General features: G+C 37.2%; 1 non-coding gene across 1 annotated transcript; it reads right to left on the bottom strand.

The window, feature by feature from the left end:
* Window positions 1–624: 624 nt before the first annotated feature.
* Window positions 625–731, bottom strand: LOC113001730 (small nucleolar RNA R71). The gene has a single exon (XR_003267218.1). It is a non-coding gene; the product is annotated as a small nucleolar RNA R71 (small nucleolar RNA).
* Between the last annotated feature and the right edge of the window lie 6,619 nt (window positions 732–7,350).

A 7,350-nucleotide genomic window follows, 5' to 3' on the forward strand; every position in this document is an offset into this window, starting at 1 on the left:
ATAGTTGTAGGTTTACCCCCTTGTTAAGTGCTTGATGAGAAATACATTATTTGCTGCATATAGTGCATGACTGGGGGCAATCCAGGTGATTTACAACCCTTTGATCCTGAAATAGATAGAACCTTTCATAGATTAGCTAGGCATAGTGTGCATCCTAGTCATGCTGTGCATTTTGAGCATTCTGTTGCTGGTGATTCTGAATATTCTGATTTTGAGCATTCAAGTACTAATTTTCATACTGAGAACATGGCCCAACCTCCACCTCGTGAGAGGACTCTTAGGGAGATGGCTACACCTGATTTCACTTATGAAAGCTTGTGCATTCAATATCCTGATGAGGGTGTTCCATATGTTCTCAAGACTGGACTAATACATTTGCTGCCCAAGTTTCATGGTCTTGCAGGTGAAGATCCTCATAAGCATCTTAAGGAGTTCCATATTGTTTGTTCCACCATGAAGCCCCTTGATGTCCAAGAAGATCATATCTTTCTAAAGACTTTTCCTCATTCACTAGAGGGAGTGGCAAGAGATTGGCTATACTACCTTGCTCCCAGGTCCATTTTTAGCTGGGATGACCTTAAGAGGGTGTTCTTGGAGAAATTCTTCCCTACATCTAGGAACACTGCCATCAGAAAAGACATTTCAGGCATCAGGCAACTTAGTGGAGAGAGCTTGTATGAGTACTGGGAAAGATTCAAGAAATTGTGTGGAAGCTGTCCTCACCACCAGATTTCTGAGCAACTCCTTCTTCAATATTTCTTTGAGGGACTTAGCAACATGGAGAGGAGTATGATTGATGCTGCCAGTGGTGGAGCTCTTTGTGATATGACCCCTATTGAGGCTAGGAATTTGATTGAGAAGATGGCTTCCAACTCCCAACAATTCAGTGCAAGAAATGATGTTATTGTCCTTAGAGGAGTCCATGAGGTGGCCACAGATTCATCTTCATCTACTGAAAATAAAAAGCTTGAGGGAAAACTTGATGCCTTGGTCAACCTAGTAACTCAGCTTGCCATGAATCAGAAATCTGCACCTGTTGCAAGAGTCTGTGGTCTATGTTCTTTTGCAGATCACCATACAGATCTTTGTCCTTCTTTGCAGCAATCTGGAGTCAATGAGCAACTTGAAGCTTATGCTGCAAACATTTATAATAGACCCCCTCAGCAGTAAAACCAACAACAGCAGAATAATTATGATCTTTCAAGCAACAAATAAAAGCCAGGTTGGAGAAATCATCCAAATCTGAGATGGGCAAGTCCTCCATAACAACAATAGCTTGTCCCTCCTTTCCAGAATGCTGCTGGTCCAAGCAAGCCATATGTTCCTCCTCCAATACAGTAGCAGCAGCAACAATAGTAGTCACAACAAAGACAACAAGCAACTAAGGCTCCTCCTCAACCTTTCTTAGAAGAGTTAGTGAGGCAAATGACCATCTAGAATATGCAATTTCAGCAAGAGACAAGAGCCTCCATTCAGAGTTTGACAAATCAGATGGGGCAGATGGCTACTCAATTGAACCAAGCTCAGTCCCAAAATTCTAACAAATTGCCTTAACAAATTGTGCAGAATCCGAAAAACGTGAGTGCCATCACCTTAAGGTCAGGTAACAAAATTCAAGGGCCTCCACTAGTAGCAGCACCTGCACCTGAACCTGTCAAGCTTCATTCTACACCTGAAAAAGAGGATGAGATAGTTGCACAAATGATAAAGCTTCCTAACAAAAAATTTCATGCAGGTGGACCTTCTTCTAGTAATTCTGACTTACCGCAACCTCCTATCCCTCTTCTATTCCCACCTAGAGCAATTCCAAACAAAAAAATGGAAGAAGCGGAAAAGGAGATCTTGGAGACCTTCAGGAAAGTAGAGGTGAACATACCTCTACTAGATGCCATCAAGCAGATTCCAAGATATGTCAAGTTTCTAAAGGAGCTGTGCACCCACAAAAGGAAGCTCAAAGGCAATGAAAGGATTAGCATGGGCAGAAATGTGTCAACATTGATAGGTAAATTTGTTCCTCACATTCCTGAGAAATGTAAGGACCTAGGTACTTTCTGTATACCTTGCATTATTGGGAACAATAAATTTGAGAATGCCATGCTAGATCTAGGAGCATCAGTTAGTGTCATGCCTCTGTCCATTTTTAATTCTTTATCTCTTGGACCTTTATAATCTACAGATGTGGTGATTCATTTGGCAAATAGTGTTGGACAAGTGGCCTCAAATATCTTAAGAAGGGGGGGTTGAATTAAGATATTACAACTTATTTCCCCAATTAAAAAAATTTTATTTCACTTTCTATTCAAGTTATAAATTCCCTTAATAATGAATTTCTTAAATATTGATTCAAATAGAACAATTTGAATACGAATATAAAACAATAATAAATAAAGGAGTTTAAGGGAAGCGAAAATGCAAACTCAGATTTATACTGGTTCGACCACAACCTTGTGCCTGCGTCCAGTCCCCAAGCAACCCGCTTGAGAGTTCCACTATCTTGTAAATTCCTTTTACAAGTTCTAAACACACAAGGACAACCCTTCCTTTGTGTTTAGAATTCTTTCACAACAAGAGACCCTCGGTCTCTGAATCCCTTTTCAGAATGAAGAAGAAGAAAAGAAGAAATCTCGCTTGAAAGAGATAGATTGAACAATTTGAGCACTCAAATAATTCCTTATTGAATCATAAGTAATTTGGCCAAGGAATTTGTAAGAGGATAAAACGATTTTGCTTTATAAGAGGATAAGACCTTTTTGTTCTGAAAAACTCTTAGCAAATTCGTGTCTCAAGTCACATATATATAGGCCTTTGATAGCCATTCAATAACCACATAAAAAGATGTGACTGTTGAGAATATTTTTTGAAAATTTGCTCTGGTAATCGATTATAGTATATGTGTAATCGATTACAAGCTTTAAAATTTGAATTAAAACATTCAGAAACTGCTGGTAATCGATTACCATATATGTGTAATCGATTACACAAGGCAAATTTTGAATTCAAATTTTAATAGTTGTTGTAAATCAGTTTTGGCCACTGGTAATCGATTACCAGAGAGTAAATTTCTTGTAAAAGACTTTTTAACTTAATTTTCTTGGCCAAACCTTTTGCTACTTCAATTGGAATTCCCTTCCTATTTAATATACCCTTTCTAAGACTCTATAGACTGTCTTGATCATCCATCTTGAATATCTTTAATTGCTTTGTCTTGAATAAAGCTTTGAGACGCATGTGATCTTTTGGCATCATCAAAACATCGGCTTGATCCTTTGTCTACAATCTCCCCCTTTTTGATGATGACAATCCCTGAAATCAAGACAAACTATATACAAGATGATAGCACGTTCACACAACCCTTACTCTCCCTATCTTTTGGCATGTATGCCTAACTTTACTTAATGAAAAATTTCTAATTGATTTCTAACCCAAGCTCTCTCAAGTTCTCTCCCCCTTTGGCAACATCAAATAGAACTAAGCAATACAAACAAAATCCAAGCAAAGCCAAACATGAAACCAAAATAAATCCACACATTGTCATAACCAACCAAAGCAAAGTCCTGAAATATAATAATAGTGCAAGAGTACGATAACTAGAGCAACAAAAAGCCAAATACACGGCGATAAAACAAAGTACTAAGAATACTTAATTACTAATAACACTCAGTCATAATAATAATAACAATTAATCTAAGAGGATGATGGAGGCGGTGGTGGTGGATCAAAGCAAGTACGGATGAAGGAGACATCTTCTTCAACTTGTGTGAGGCGAATATCCATGCCGGCAAAGCGTGTATCCAATGAGTCGAAACGTTCACCAACATAAGAACGAAGACCTCGTAATTCAGTAAGGACTTCATTCAGGAGTGCTGAATCTTCACGCTGAGGAGGAGGTGAAGGAGTACGCTCATCTTGAGGAGGGAGTGCGTCTTTCTTCAGCCATTGGCCATTCCGATCCTTACGGTAACCAAAGGAAGTCACAACACCAACACCAATTGCAAAGGAACGCTTGACTTGAACAAATGGCTCATCATCAAGCGGAATTTGAAAATGACGCAGAAATAAAGTTATCAACTGTGGATAAGGTAGAGGTGCATTGGCCCGTAATGCCTTATGCATTCGGTACCGAACCAAATGGGCCCAGTCGATCTGACGACCGGTGAGAAAAGCCCACATTAGAATCAAATCCTCCTCAGAGGCTTGTGCTAAATTTGAAGACCGGGGAAGTAAAATTCTAACAATTATATAGTGCATGATGCGATTATTAAAAGTTAATGATCTGGCCAGCAATCTACCAGTCATTTCAGCCTGATCATTGCAGACCATGCGGCGAGCATCATGACTAGAATAATCAAATTTTCAGTCATCAACAATGGTGCCCTCAAAAGGTGCACCTTGACTGGGTAAATGAGTTAAAGAAAAGAATAAGGACTGATCAATGATCATAGGAATACCATGCACCTCAAAGGAAATAATGCCATCCTGTATTTTCAAATTGCAGTAGAAGACCTTTACAAGTTCAGGATAATGTGGCAGTTTTAATGACATGAAATCAACAAGGCCAGAATTTTGAAACACTTGATAGCAATCAAACGTTTCATCATTAAAGAACTCTACATCTAGGTACTTAGGGTCTAAGATGATCCTAGAAGAAAATTGAGAGAGGTACCGTAGACGCTGATCATCGGAAGAAAACAATGTGGATGATCTTGGAGATGATAAAGATGGAAGAATAGGTGCTGTGGATGCTTCAGATGGTCCGAGGCGGCGATGGGCAGCAGCAGCAACGGTGGAGGATGATCCCTTTCTCTTCTTCGATGGCTCTGCCATTTGATGAAGTTTTAGTGGATTTTTAATCGGTGGAAGTGAAAGAGGAGTGAAAAAGAGGAAGATTGGGCTTTACGGGACGTGATTTGGTGAAGAATTGAGTGAGATTCGAAGATTTGAAGTGTTAGGTGTGGAGGAGACGTGAAAAGAGGCTGTGGCTGCGCAGCAGCTCTGATTTCGTGAATATTTATAGATGAGGACGAATTGTAATCGATTACAAGGCTTGGTAATCGATTACAGGAGTAATGAGCCTTCTGGTAATCGATTACATGATGTTGTAATCGATTATAGGTTGTCTATTCTTGTGTAATCGATTACAATGGATGGTAATCGATTACCAGAACATAACTTAGGCTAGTTTCTTAAAAAAATATCTATGTCTATTCTAAACACATCTAATATGATTAATCATCACTACTAATGCACTTAAATCAATTATTCAACTATAAAACACACAGGAATACATAAATTCTATCATATTAACAAGAATTAAACAAAATCAATCAAAGTAACATATAAACAATCAATCATAAGAGTAAATTAATCAATCAATCATAAAACTTTACCTATCCAAATCACTAAGATCTAAAAGTCCTAATTCTCTTCTTATTGAAAAGAAAATATCCTTTGGGAGAGGTTTTGTAAAGATATCAGCAAGCTGATTCTTTGTATCAACAAACTCTAGCAAACAATCTCCCTTTAGAACATGGTCTCTTAGAAAATGGTGCCTAATTTCTATATGTTTCGTTCTAGAATGTTGTACAGAGTTTTTGGATAGATTTATGGCACTAGTGTTATCACACCTAATAGGTATTCGATCAAGAAGAATACCATAATCAGATAATTGTTGCTTCATCCATAAAATCTGTGCACAACAACTGCCGGCAGAAATATATTCCGCTTCAGCTGTGGATAAGGCAACACTGTTTTGTTTCTTACTATGCCATGAGACAAGAGCGGATCCAATGAATTGACAAGTTCCACTTGTGCTTTTTCTATCAGTTTTAGATTCGGCAAAGTCAGAATCAGAATATCCTATTAAGTTACATGTTGAGTTCTTAGGATACCATAATCCTAAATTTATTGTACCTAATAGAAATCTCATGATTCTCTTAACTGCACTTAAATGTGATTGTTTGGGGTTGGATTGAAACCTAGCACACATGAATACACTAAACATAATATCATGCCTACTAGCAGATAAATAGAGAAGAGATCTGATCATACCTTGATACTGTTTCATGTCTATAGATTGACCAGATTCATCTTTATCTAAGTAACAGCTAGTGCTCATCGGTGTAGCCATGTGTTTTGCGCTTTCCATCCCAAATCTTTTGATTAATTCCTTGCAGTACTTGGATTGATTGATGAATATACCTTCTTGAGTTTGCTTGATTTGTAATCCCAGGAAGTACTTTAGTTCTCCCATCATTGACATTTCAAATTCACTTTGCATATCAAGGGAAAACTCCTTGCAAAATGAATCATTAGTAGATCCAAAAATTATATCATCAACATATATTTGAACCAACAAAATATCATTATGCTTTCTCTTTATGAACAATGTGGTATCCACTTTTCCTCTAGAAAATTCTTTTTCTAGAAGAAAATTACTTAAACGTTCATACCACGCCCTAGGGGCTTGTTTCAAACCATAAAGAGCCTTTTGCAATTTATAAACATGATTTGGTTTATCCGGGATTTCAAAGCCCGGGGGTTGTTCAACATATACTTCTTATTGAATTAAACCATTTAGAAAAGCACTTTTAACATCCATTTGATAGAGTTTAAAATTCATTATGGATGCATATGCTAAGAGCATTCTAATGGCTTCTAATCTTGCAACTGGAGCATATGTTTCTTCATAGTCTATTCCCTCTTCTTGATTATACCCTTTTGCTACTAACCTAGCCTTATTTCTAATAATTATGCCATGTTCATCTAATTTATTTCTAAATCCCATTTTGTTCCTATGACAGGATAATTTTCAGGTTTTTCTACCAATTTCCACACATTGTTTCTTTCAAATTGATTCAGTTCTTCTTGCATGGCAATGATCCAGTTATCATCTACTATGGCTTCTTTTATATTTTTAGGTTCAATCATAGATACAAAAGCCATATTATTGCATAAATCTTTAAGAGAGTGTCTAGTTGTTACCCCTTTTGATATATCACCAATAATGTTGTCGAGGGGATGATCTCTTGAGGCTTTCCATTCTCTTGGAAGTTCATTATTTCCTCTAGCCCCATTATCTTGATAATCCTCATTGCTTCCTTCGTCTTTTTCTTTAGAATCATTTCCATGAATATGTGTATCTTCTAAGGAATCTGAAATATCATCTAAAAAATCCTTCCTTGGAAGAATGGCATTAGACTCATCAAAGAAAACATGTATAGACTCTTCAATTGTCATTGTTCTTTTATTATATATTCTATAAGCTTTACTATGCAGAGAATATCCAAGGAAAATACCTTCATCTGACTTAGCATCAAATTTTCCTAAGTTATCTTTTCCATTATTCAATAC

This window comes from Glycine max, chromosome 5 (assembly GCF_000004515.6).
Source record: "Glycine max cultivar Williams 82 chromosome 5, Glycine_max_v4.0, whole genome shotgun sequence".
NCBI classification, from domain to species: domain Eukaryota; kingdom Viridiplantae; phylum Streptophyta; class Magnoliopsida; order Fabales; family Fabaceae; genus Glycine; species Glycine max.